The sequence below is a fragment of the Balaenoptera physalus genome (genome assembly GCF_965194825.1).
Source record: "Balaenoptera physalus genome assembly, chromosome: 4".
Lineage (NCBI taxonomy): Eukaryota > Metazoa > Chordata > Mammalia > Artiodactyla > Balaenopteridae > Balaenoptera > Balaenoptera physalus.
Genome location: NC_138891.1, coordinates 24,132,927 through 24,145,908, shown reverse-complemented (window position 1 = coordinate 24,145,908; position 12,982 = coordinate 24,132,927). Strand labels below are relative to the sequence as shown.

The 12,982-nt window shown below is 47.3% G+C and overlaps 1 long non-coding RNA gene across 1 annotated transcript in view; it reads left to right on the top strand.

Annotated features, from left to right (window-relative positions):
• LOC309660567 overlaps positions 1 to 12,982 on the top strand; it is a 412,061-nt gene that overhangs the window by 79,989 nt on the left and 319,090 nt on the right. The window lies entirely within an intron of this gene.

Here is a 12,982-nt window from a genome sequence, read left to right as displayed (position 1 = left end):
TTTTTCTCTCCCTGAAGGATTTGGAACAGAGATCCATCCATCCATGCATCCATCGATCCATTGATCCATCCATCCATCCATCCAGTAAATACCTATTAAATTCTCTTTGTGTGAGCATGTGCCAGCGTGGCTATGATGGGGCCCCTGGTTTCCCTTAGCCACGGGCTGTGTGCACTGTGACAAGTGTGGCAGTCCTGTAGGCCATGGGCTTTTTGGCTAACAGCGTCCTGCTCCCAAAGCTGGGCTCTTCTGGAGGCAGTGTCAAGGCGGCCCTTGGGGGAACTCAGCCTAACAAAGATTTATCCTGTTTCAATCATGCAGGGCCCCTGTGTCAGGTGTGGGGTAAAAGTCATGCTGCAATCGTGATACAGGTGCTATTACATCAAAACATGCATAACGGGGACTTCCCTGATGGTCCAGTGGTTAAGACCCCACGCTTCCAATGCAGGGGGCACGGGTTCGATCCCTGGTTGGGAAACTAAGATCCCACATGCCGAGCGGCCATAAAATAAAATAAAAATTAAAAAAAAACTTATTAAAAAAAACATGCAGAATGGGTGTCACTGGCTTGGAAGAGGTCTCTGAAGAGAGAGTTTAGAAATGCTGCCTCACTTCCTTGATAGATGAGGGCACATACCCAGAGAAGATGAGTCACTTGGTCTACATATGTTCAATCCATCAAGCTGCACATGTGAGATTTTCAAAAAGAAAAGAGAGAAAAGCAGAAAAGAACAAAATGACCCTAGATATTTTTTTTACCACCACACACACACATACACGCACACAAAGAAATAAAGGCATAACTTTGAATAAAGGAAAATCAGTGATACTTTACATATTTAAATTAGTAATCATGGGAATAAGCCAATTAATTTATCATCCTTCTCCAGCTGGAAGCCCTTCTAAAACTTAAGTTGAAGTTTCAACTTTAACTTCAGGGAGAGGCTTCTCAGTGTGTGCTGTTTTCTACAGGTGACGAGCAGTGGAAATGCTGGTCTCTTGGTGTTGTTCTTAGAGCTCGAATTCATACCTTGGAGTTGTTGGCTCCCACTCTGGGGTCAGGAATGGCCGCCAAGATTCAGAATGGTCTGGATGTTTGTAAGAGAACAACCTCCGGTGACCTTTTGAGCCTGAGCAGCTTGCCCTGGCTGACTGGCTTTACCTCAGATCTACCGGCATTATCAGGAATCCTAAGGGTATCAGATGTCAGAACCTGCTCAGAGGACACCTGCCTCGTCTTTCCCACCTCAGGAGACACAGGAGTGCAGTTCTAATGGGCACAAGGAGAGTCCATTGCCTTGCTGGAAACCCAGGAGTAGCATTGACTTCAGGTGTGTCTGGATTCAGGGCTCAAACAGTGTCATCAGGACTCAATTTCCCTCTGTCTTGAGGTTCTTCCACTGAGATAGTCATGATCTCAGGACCTCCAAAGTGGCCCCACTCAGCTCCAGGCAAGGAGGAAGCAGAATCTCCAGACTCTGTATCTCCCAAGCTCCAAGTCCAGTCAGGAGAGAATCATGCCTTCTCTCTTACAGCATTTCCAGGAGTCGCTAAGTCTCATTGGCTCTGAATGGGTCACATGCACACTGCTGAGCCAATCACTGTGACCATGGAAATGCAAGGCATTGATTAGCTTAGGCTTAGATCACACGCTTCGTCCTCAGAACTCTTCCCAAATGGACAGCTACCTCCCCTTCCCAGATGGTTTCCTGCTGCCACAACGCCTCTGTATTTCCTTCTGCTTTCATGGGACCATCACAGGTCGATTGGCCAGGGGCTGTGAGGTGCAATTACCTGGCTGCCTGCGTGGGGAACAGTCCACATATCCTAATGGCTTACAAAGGTGGAATTCTCACCTGGCCTCTGAGACTGGCAGCATCCTAGCCTTGGCCAATATACGAGACAGGTGCTACCATTTGGCAATTCAGTGGTTTTCAGGTACTTTATTATGCCCTCCCCAATCCTACAAATGTAGTTTCTTCCTTTCCACCCTTAATGGGTAGATGGCCCGTGGTGGCATCTCTTTGCTGTATTGGTGGCCACTTGAGAGCGCTGGCAAGTTGGTCCATGGTCTGCAGCTATTGTCCATGGCTAGTCTTTGGCCCACAAGGGGCTCATAGATGCTCCTCATTCTCTGCAAGCACCTTCTCTCTTCACCCTTCTGGGTGTACCACGCCATGCCATACCAGGGCACCCAGCCTTACTCTAGGGGTATTTGCACATACCCTCAGCCGTGTGTGTGTGTGTGTACACGTGTGTGTGTGTGTGGGTGTGTGTGTGTGTGCTTGTGTGTGTGTGTGTTGTGCGTGTGGGTGTGTGTGTGCGTGTGGGTGTGTGTGCGTGTGTGTGTGCATGTGTGTGCGTGTGTTGCGTGTGTGCATGCGTGTGAGTGTGGGTGTGTGTGTGTGTGTGTGTGTGTGTGTGTGCATGTGTGTGGGGGGGGTGTGTATGAGCAGTGGGGTCACCTCCCAGTCATCCAGGTAAGAAGCAAGTGTAACTAGTTTCTGGAATGGTGGTCAGGTACAACCCAAGTTTGAAGCAGAACCTGATGTCCTGTTATTGTCTGTCCCGTTCTGAGTATTAGTGTTAATCTAAAAACCCTTAAGTTCGGGATATCAAAAGGTAGGTACTACTGAGAAAGTTGCTGATAGCATGCACGCACCGGGTCAGTGCAACAACGACATTTATTTCCTTCAATAAGTGAATCAGGGAGCAAGTTACTAGAAAGGGAAGAGGGGCAGGCACATTACGGGAATGGGCTCTCCTGCTGAGTCCCAGCTGGAGCATCAGTGACCTCTGCTGGCAGGATTTTCCTCTCTGGTCCACACAGGGTTAGCGTCTCCTTCAGGTCTGTGTGTCTGGTTCAGTGTTCAGAGAGATGTCGAAAGATTGATCTCAGAGAGGGTAGGGCAGACTGGGTTTTCATGCTAAAACTTTTACCAGGGGGTTGGAGGTCACAGCAGTCAGGAATTTAAGCGTAGATCCTAACCTGCCTCCATCGGCTTTCTCTCAAATGTGAATGGCTTGTTTACAAGACTCATTTTCCAGATATAAACATGTTTTCTTTCTTTTTTAAGGAATACTTTTCTCAAAAAGAACACATTAAAAACACAGGTTTCACATAAACAAGCGTATAAAATTTCTTAAGAATAACATGTTTGCAGTTTGACAAAGTGAGGTGAAGACACTCTGTCAAAATAAGTTCACTTTTTTATGTAAAGGATGAGGCGTCCTTTACAAATACCTCTACCAAATCCCACACTTCACATTGTCATGCGCCATCTCACCCACAAAGACCTGTGAAACGCAGCTGTTGGTAAGGCCTGAGCCCACCTCCATGCCAGGAGACTTTTTTTTTTTTTTTTTAGTTTATTTTTGGCTGCGTTGGGTCTTTGTTGCTGCGCGCAGGCTTTCTCTAGTTGCGGCGAGCGGGGGCTGCTCTTCGTTGCGGTGCACGGGCTTCTCATTGCGGTGGCTTCTCTTACTGCAGAGCACGAGCTCTAGGCACGCAGGCTTCAGTAGTTGCGGCACGCGGGCTCAGTAGTTGTGGCACACGGGCTTAGTTGCTCCGCTGCATGTGGGATCTTCCCGGACCAGGGCTCAAACCCGTGTCCCCTTCATTGGCAGGCAGATTCTTAACCACTGCGCCACCAGGGAAGTCCCATGAGACTTTTTTTATAACTGCCTGGGTACAACTGCAGTGGGAGACTGGGGTAGAGTCGAGGCCACCACGACAGGTTTTGAGGGTCACACTGATGCAGTTACTGACTAAGCAGCTCTTGTCCCCATGGGACCACGTGATGGGCACCCGAGGGCCTCTCCCAGCCCACCTGCCACCTCCGATTATGGATCATGGTTTGCCCTCAAGGTCGGGTCTCTGCAGCCGTCTTCTAACAGGGCTCTGTCCCTTTAACCAGAGTTCATTGGACCAGGAGTAAACTGACTGCGGGGAACCAATCCCTTCAGTGGGGAGTAGGGGAGGGTGGGAATCAGATTTCCTTTTCCAGAAATTGGCAATTAGGACACAGGCATGGCAGTCAGTCTCTGATAGAGACTTTGCCTGTCCTGTAGAGATGGCCAGCATCTTCCACTGCGGGCAGGGAGAGGCAGAGAAGGCCAGCCAGCACAGAGAGAACTGAGTAAATGTGAACACGAAAGGGACACAGAGATGAGGTGACGGGGAGAGAGAGAAGCCTTCTGTATCCTGATTCCAATTTTCATCCGAGGTCGAGGAACTGCCAGGAAACTGGGTTCTCATTTCCTATGTCGATTCTCATTGCTCAGAGTGGTGAAGGCCTTGGACTTGGACCTTTGCATCTATTAAATGGTGAAAACAATACTTTCTTTTCAGGTTCTTCTGAGGAATAGAGATGAAAGCATCTGGCACAGTGCCTAGCTCAGTTTTAGCTGAATGCTGTGTGTTTTGCGGTCCTTATGACTGACTTTACATCAATGTGTCCTACTCGTAGAGATTATGAGTGTCAACCATGATGTTGGCTGTCCTGGGTTTGAATCCAGTCTCTGATTGTTGGGGGAGGTTATTATTAGAAATGTCTTTGCTCTTTTTGAAGACTTTTTTGGGGGGAGGAAAACTTTATTCCATTCAGCATGGACATCTTTACCATCAATTGCAGAGAACCAGCCTGAGACTGAAGCCAGAGGAAAGTAGAGCAGAGAGAAAAGAGAGAGAGAGAGAGAGAGAATATAACTTTGCCTGAGCCCTTGGATCCAGTTTTGCTTAAGGCCAACTATTCTGTCTATGGCAATTGAGAAGATCCTGACTCAGTTTCTTTGTTCTTGTGTTGAGACGTAGACATACAATGTACTAGAAACTGTCTTGTATTTCCCACCCACCCAGTCCCCGCTGCTCCCCACATGGTCTGAAGGTAGGGTTGAGGAATAAGGGATTGAGGGGTGGTTTCTAAAGGAAGTTCAGGTGCTTTAACGATAAAAATAGAAAGGGACTCAGCAGGAAAACCCATCCACCCCACTTGGAAGGACAGATGGGGGACTCGGGGTGGGGTGGGAGGGAGAGGGAGAGAGGGCTGGGAAGACTGAGACAGGCCATCACTTACCCTTAGAGTGTACTCCACGAAATGCCTTGTGTGGGCATCTGGAAGCTGCGTGATGAGCTGGTTTCCCCACAAGTTTCTTCAGAGAAACGAGACTAGGGGGAGTCTTTGTGAAATAACTGAAGGATTTTAGTAGGAGTTGCCCCTACTAAAATCCTTTAATTCTTTAAATTAAATCATTTAAATGAATAATTTAAGTATTAAACGGTGGAAACAACACCTTCTTTCAAGGTTCTTCCAAGGAATAAAGATAAAAGCATCTTTAACCATGCTTGCGCCTCCGTTCTCCCAGCCCAGACCTGCACAGCCTGGCTAGATTTCTGTGTGGTCTAGAAGTTTCCTCACGGCAGAGGGGTGGATGGTGGAAAGTCAACAGTCCCATTAATTGTTTCAAACTGAAATTGCCACTTTGTTCTACTCGTGTCCTGGCCGCTGATGCCCTGTTTCTTTCTGAACAGCTTCTTCCCCATGGGGGTCACCAATCAGCCCAGTTTTCCCAAGACTGTGTCGGTTTAGCACTTCGAGTCCTGCATCTGGGGAAAACCCTCCTTCCTGGATGCACCGGGAGGGCTGGTCACCCTAGAATGGGGACTCTGCGCTCCTCATGTTTGAGAGCGCCGTTCTGCTGCTGGAAATGTAGAGCTAAATGAGCCAGCTCTGGGCTCAGCCTGGAGGGGCTGGTTGTCTGATAGCAGGGCTGGAATTGAAAACGAATGATCGCAGATTGCTGTGTGGGACTGAGGCGAAGGCCAGCAGAGGTCTGAGGCGAAGGCCAGCAGAGGTCTGAGGGGCTGGGGTTTTGGACCTAGATATTGAGAAATGATTATGCCTGTGGATAAGGGGGGTGGTGGCGGTGGGGATGGACATTTCAATATGGCCCAGAGCTTGTACACAGACAGTGTGATGGAAAGCCAGGCATTTTGAGGAACGGTGCCCAAACATTTGCAGGATTGAGGGCAAGCACATAGATGGAGGTGCATATATCATATATCAAAATATTTAAAAGTTATAAATCAGGCTAACAAGTTCTTAATTAAATACGCTCTACTCTCTTCCCTTGACAAACATACTTTCATAACGAACTGAAAGGCCAGGTTTGAATTTGGAATTCCCATCTCTTTGGTGTTCCGGGCTGGAATGAGGCAGCACAAGAAGGGCTGGGCCCTGGTCTTCCTCCCATACCTTCCTAACGTCAACTCTGCTCCTTCCCACATTGCCGGGGGCTTCATGTGGACCTGAAAACTACATCCCAAACTCTGTCCAAATCCCCTTCAAACAGCTGCCCCTTGCCATCCCTGGGACCTGGCAGAGTGACACTGGCAGAGAAGAGGCCTGAGCAGGCCCCGGAAGGGGACAGGGAATTCTCAGGTCCTGGGTACTGTGAGTGCGGTCTGGGGAATGGCGCAGATTCTGGGTGGGCCCATCTCTGCTGGCCCTGCAGACTCTTTGTCCCGAGGGGAGGGGACCTCTGGAGGAGGCCAGGGCGGGGCCCTCTCACTTGGTGTCAGAATGATGCTGAGTGGTGAGCAGTTCCCAGTGGCTGGAACGTTGTCACATCAGCACGAGCGATAGCAGAACAGGAGGCTGGTTCTCACTGTGACGAGACATGACAGAAAGAGTGGCCCCGAATTCTCACCTTTGCTCTTTAGGAGGAGAAACGTCAGAAAATACCTGGGAAATGGCCCGCCACTCTTCCCACTCACCACAAGTACACAGGAGCTGGGCACATCCAAGTCAATGTGCGGGACCTGGCCTTTTGACCCAGTAAAACTGAGAAGCTAGAAATTAACAGGACCTAAACTATATACTCTCTCAGGTTGTCAGGGTGAGGGAAACAGACCACTCGGGAACGAGTCAGCTTCTCTCTGGCAACACCCCATTGCTCCAATGAAGTGAGTAAGCTCTTTGAAGAAGAGACGTCCTTTCCTTGTCCTTCCGTAGTGGGCCAGGACCTGCCTAAAGTAAGCGATGACCCAGACTTTCAGGGCTATGACATTGTACAGCAGGGGGCGCTGAAGGAGCTTGAAAAACCTTTCTGAGGCTGCTCTACACCTCAGTTCTACCTCTTCTGGTCCAGCTATAGGCTCCCCCCACGTCTGACCCTTTTGAGCAGATGCCTAAAAGTTTTAGATTTTAATGACTTATAGGAACAACAACACACACACACACACGTGCACGCGCGCACGCACGCACACACACACACAATTCCATTTCCTGATTGGAGAGAGACAAGCAAAAGTATGAAGTCTTCCATTTGCCTTGGGGCACACAAGGCCGTATTTTCACCCCCAACATAAAAAGAGCCTTGTTTAGATCATCCTTGAAATTTGGCCCAATTTGTACTCTCCTCATTTCTTTCCATTCATAGTATTTTTAGAATTTCTTCCTCTCTCCCACACTCCTGATAGATAACCCCAGGAACTCTCTGGTTCTACTACGGAAAATGCTGTGCTCTTCACCACCACAGCTTTGCTATGAGAGGTCGTGCTGGGCTCTTGGGCTCCAGAACCCTTTTGCCTCTCCTATTAGGCTGTGGAACTTAGATGCCTGGGATTAACTCCACAGAGGGTAAGCTGTAGGACCTTGGGTAAGTTATCTAACTTCTCTGTGCCATGGTTTTCTCAAAGGAATTATCCCTTGCAGTAGCTTGTCTCTAAAGATGCCTGCGATGGGACTTCCCTGGTGGTCCAGTGGTTAAAACTTTGCGCTCCCAATGCAGGGGGCCCGGGTTCGATCCCGGGTCAGGGAACTAGATCCCGCATGCATGCCTCAACTAAAGATCCCTCATGCCGCAACGAAGATCCTGAGTGCCACAGCTAAAACCCAGTGCAGCCAAATACATAAATAGATATTTTAAAAAAAAAGATGCCTGGGGGCTTCCCTGGTGGCGCAGTGGTTGAGAATCTGCCTGCCAATGCAGGGGACACGGGTTCGAGCCCTGGTCCGGGAAGATCCCACATGCCGTGGAGCAACTAGGCCCGTGAGCCACAACTACTGAGCCTGCGCGTCTGGAGCCTGTGCTCCGCAGCAAGAGAGGCCGCGATAGTGAGAGGCCCGTGCACCGTGATGAAGAGTGGCCCCTGCTTGCCCCAACTAGAGAAAGCCCTCGCGCAGAAACGAAGACCCAACACAGCCAAAAATAAATAAATAAATTAATTAAAAAAAAAAAAAAAGATGCCTGCCATCAATCCCTTCCCTCCCCATACGTGCCCGCCTCTCCCCTATCGAGAAGAGGACTCCGTTCCTCCACCCTCTTGGATCTGGGCTGGCTGTGACTGCTTTGATGCCCAGTGCAGTCAAGCCCTTAGTTGACTCCACCTCACCAGCATCTGACTACAACTGCATGGGAGGCCATATAAGAACAGGTTGCACTGGTCATTTCTTAAGTAACTTTAATTCAAAATAATCAATGTGCCATTGTGGCATATTTTGGGATGGCCTGCCCTGAGCCCAACAGTGTATATTGCAAAATGATCACCACGAGAAATCTAGTTACAACCCATCACCATACACAGTTATAATTTCTTTTTTCTTGTGATGAGAACTTTTAAGACCTACTCTCTTAGACCATGTTCTAAGCACTGGAGACACAGCAGTGAAAAAACACCTAGATAAATATTAGAACCTGGAAACTGCTGCAATTCTAAGGCTTCACTATGCGGAACATAGATCCTTTAGCCTTTCCTGAGACACCTCATGTCTGACCCTCCATTTGTGTCTGTCAGATATCGAGGTCTGCACTTCCTTACATTAAACCCAGGCTCCACAATTCTTGGCTACACCCAGTCTCTCGCTAGTACTCTCAACTCCCTTGCCTCCTCATCCTCTGTTCCGCCCTGTTTCACCCGGTGGAATCCCAACCTTCAAACCCTGGTTGCCTTTGTCTGTCTTTCTTCTCCCCTTCAGAGCTAAGCTTCTTGAAAGAAGAGTCTCCCTCATTCTCTCCACCTCCACTCTCGCATCCACCCCTCAGTTCCCACCTGCACCACCACGCTGGAGCCACTCGTGCCAAGATCACCAGCTGAGTCACTAGGGCAGGCACATACCGGCTCTCATGAGCCCATTGGATGCCTCTCTTCCCAACTTCATGTTTACTGACACCATGTTGTGGCTTAAAATCATCCAGGGTGGGAGTATTCACACCACAGACACTGGCACACACTGTAAATTGGGCTTTCTCCCCCTACAGGGCTGGGGGTAACCATTTACCAGCACCTCACTACCAGTCACCAGTTGCTGAGGGCGAAAGGGCATTTCCCAGACTTTCCCTACTTGGCTTTATCTCCACTCGACACAACTGATCATTCTCTCCTCTCTTAGAGGTTCTTCATCTCTAGCTTCCTAGGCTGCCACGCCCCCCCATTTTCCTCTAACTTCTCGGCCCCGTCTCTGCCTCAGCCTTTAAAGGCTTTTATTTAACTCATCTTTCAAAAACTGGTGTTTTCCGGGATTCTGTCTTCTTTTCCTATACAAGCTTCATAGGGGACACCTTACATTCCTATAGTTTCAACAATTCTGAAACCAAAAGGTCATCCTGGACCCTTCCTAGCCCTCCTTCCCATATCAATCCAACATCAAGTCCTGCTGATTTTTTTAAATAGCTCTCAAATCCTCCCCCTTCTCTCTATGTTCACTGCCTGTACGCAATCCACACCACCATCATCTCCAGCCTGCAGTATCTTCCTAACTGCTCTACTCCCCGCTACTACCGTCCTCTAATTCATTCTCTACATTTCAGCAACAGTGATTTTTCACAATACAAAACTGATGAAAATACCTCTTTGTGTCCCAAACTGCTTGAAACAGTTCAGTGGCTTTCTGTTGCTCTTAGTATAAGATCCAAGTCCTCAGCATGACCTGGGAGGCCTGCATAGCCTGGCTCCTGTCCTCCAGTCTCATCTCAGACCTCTCTCTCTTGCACTCTCTTGCACCACTGATTCCAGGGCATTGTATTCCCTCTAGAAGCAGACTTTTGTACATGCTATTCCCTCCACCTGGAAACCCTCTCCCCTTTCAACTCTCATTCATCCCTTAGATCTCAGCTCAGAAGTTACTTCCTCAAGGATGTCCCTTGGACTCCCAGACTCGGTTAGGTCCCCCCATTAGATGTTCTTATAGCACCATGTAACTCTTCTTCACAGCGTCTATTGCAGTTGTAATTATTTAGCTTTTTATGTTCCCCACTAGATCACAAGCTCCAGGGACTATCTGTTTTGCCCACTCTTGGAGTCCCATTACCTAACTCATATATGTTTTGAATGAATGAAATATAAGTTTCAGATCCATACCTGAAGCCTGCCCCCTCTTCTGGAATTCTGATCTGTGTATCTAGTTGTCTGCTGGTGACTCCATCCTTCCAATTCCTCTGGCCCAAAGCTTGGAGTCATCCTTGACTCTTCTGTTTTCCTCACCCCCTGGGACCTAAACCACCTGCAAGTCTTATCAGATTTATCTTCAAAGTACCTATCCTATCTCAGCTAAACTGTATGTGCCTCCTGACGGATGAACATAACCCAACCTAGCAAGTTGTCTTGCTACTTCTCAGACCGTGAGAAACTCTCCAGGACCTAATTTCCTCAAAAATAAATTGCAAAGGGGGAAAAAAAAGAGATGTGAGGAACCGAAGATTAAAAGACACTCAGCTGTATCAACCAACTGTAGTGTGGGACTTATTTGGATTCTGATTCAAATTGCAAAAAAGATTATGACAGTTATGACACAATCAGAAATCTTAACAGATGGATTTGATAATATTAAGGATTTATAAGGCGTTATAATGGTACAGTTATATTGAAAACGCTTACTTTTTAACAAAGGTACATTCTGAAATATGGACGTATTTACAGATGAAAAAGTATGATGTCTGAGATCTACTTCAAAATAACACAGTACAGAGAGGGGAAGCAGGTGAGGGTACAGATAAAACAAAATTGGCTGTGAATGGTTGATTGTTGAAGTTGGATGACGGGTTCACTGGGGTCCACCGTACTATTCTACTTTTGCATGTTTGAAATTCTTTAAAGACTTAAAAATCATCTATCCAGAACGTGACCTAGTCTTAACGCTTTCGTTATGCCCACTCTTAACTAAACCACTGTCATCTCTCACCTGTACGGCCCCAGCCTCCCATCTGATCTCCCCACCCACCCTTGCCTCGTCCTGTGGTCTCTACACTGCAGTGAGCGTGATCCTTTAAACACATCAGATGGTTTCCTCTCCGCTTAAGCCCTACAATGGCTCCTCATCTTGCTTGGACCTGCGGTACACCTCTCTGACCTCATCTCCTAGCACTCAGCCCCTCATGCTCTCCCCCCAACCCCTGCCATGGTCCTTCTACCCTCAGGCTAGAGAGCAGGCCCACGAGGCCCTGGTGATGTGTCCTTAACATGCCTCTCCTGACTCACCACCCCACACCCCAGGCTTGCAGGGTCTACACTCACTTGTGGTTTCTTTGTTTTAGTCACAGCTACCTGGACCTGTCCCCACTGGGAAGCCCAGGCTCCATCAGCCCCAGCTAGGAGCTTTGGTTCTGAGCCCCTAGGAGCTCAGGGCTTATCTTGTGATCATCTATTGCCTCCTTCCCCGGACTCAAGTTCCTTGAAGTCACAGGCTACCTCTTCTATCTCTGTAGGCTTGACAAAATTCCCGACACTTAAAATTCAGCACATTTTGAGTAAATGAATTAAAATTCTTTGTAAGTTAGCATGTTACATCTTCTAAATATACGTACCAAAGTTTCTTGGAACAGGAATAAAATACTCATAATTACACAGAAGTCATCACATAAAGATTATTGAAAATTGTTTTTGACTTCTCAGTATAATATTCTAAATAGAATTACTTGATATCTCAGATGTCAAGAATGAAATAATAAAAATGTAATCACATTTCTGTTATAACCGGTTCTTCCATTAGTTGTCTAAATTTGGAGTGTTGAGTTTTAAAAATTGCACACTGAGTCAACTTGCCTGCTCCCTTGACCATCTTGCTTGAAGAATCAGGGTCAAAGGATGCAAACTGGGGAGGGAGGGAGGGAGGGGTCAAAGGAGTTTGATTAATAGATGTCCAGGATGGGGGGTGGGAGGTGAGTTCTTAGGTAAGGAGGAACTTGAAATGGAAGAATCGCTGCCCCTGCAAAAAGGAACTGATAAGAGACAGGAAGTGGAACCAAATCAGTCAATAGGGGATGAAGAAAGAGGAAGGTGAGCGATAGGAAAGAAAAGACCTGAAATCATTAAAAGAATATGTACAAATAGGACTGCTTTGCGTGATGTTTTTATGCTTTTAATCCAGTTAGTTTCCCAACTGTTACAAATTCTTTCAATATTAATTCTGTTGTTTTGATAGATAATTAAGTTCCTTTTAGTAGAGAGTAGTTAAGAGAATTTTTGGAGAATTCAGTTTGGGTTGCTCTTCAAACACAAAATTGATGCTATGGGCCAGCCATTAGGGCTGGAAATTTGAGTTATTTTCCCTGTGCTGCTGATGGGTTGTGCTGCCTGAGCCACTGGCCCTCCTGTCACATCACCCATCGTGACTGCCTGTATTTGCAGATAATTAGCTAAGGTTGCAAGTGATGACGGCACAGATTGTTTTATGTGAAAAATGACTAGTTTATAATAGCATTATAATTTCACCCTGTATTCAAAAAAAAAAAAAAAAAAAAGGTGTACACTCTTACAAACTGAGTTCATAGGGCAATATCCTCAAATATAAGAGAAACCAAATGCCCAAAGTACTGAGGCCTCAGTGAGTAAATGAGAGTTGAGTCCAGGGAGGCTGAGCCTCTTTGCAGCTGTCATCGTGACAACTTCCATCACAAGCTGCATCACAAGCTGTCTCTTTTCCTCACTCTCCGTTGAGTTTACATTAAGCATTTCCCTCTAGGACGCTGAGAAGGAACAAAAACG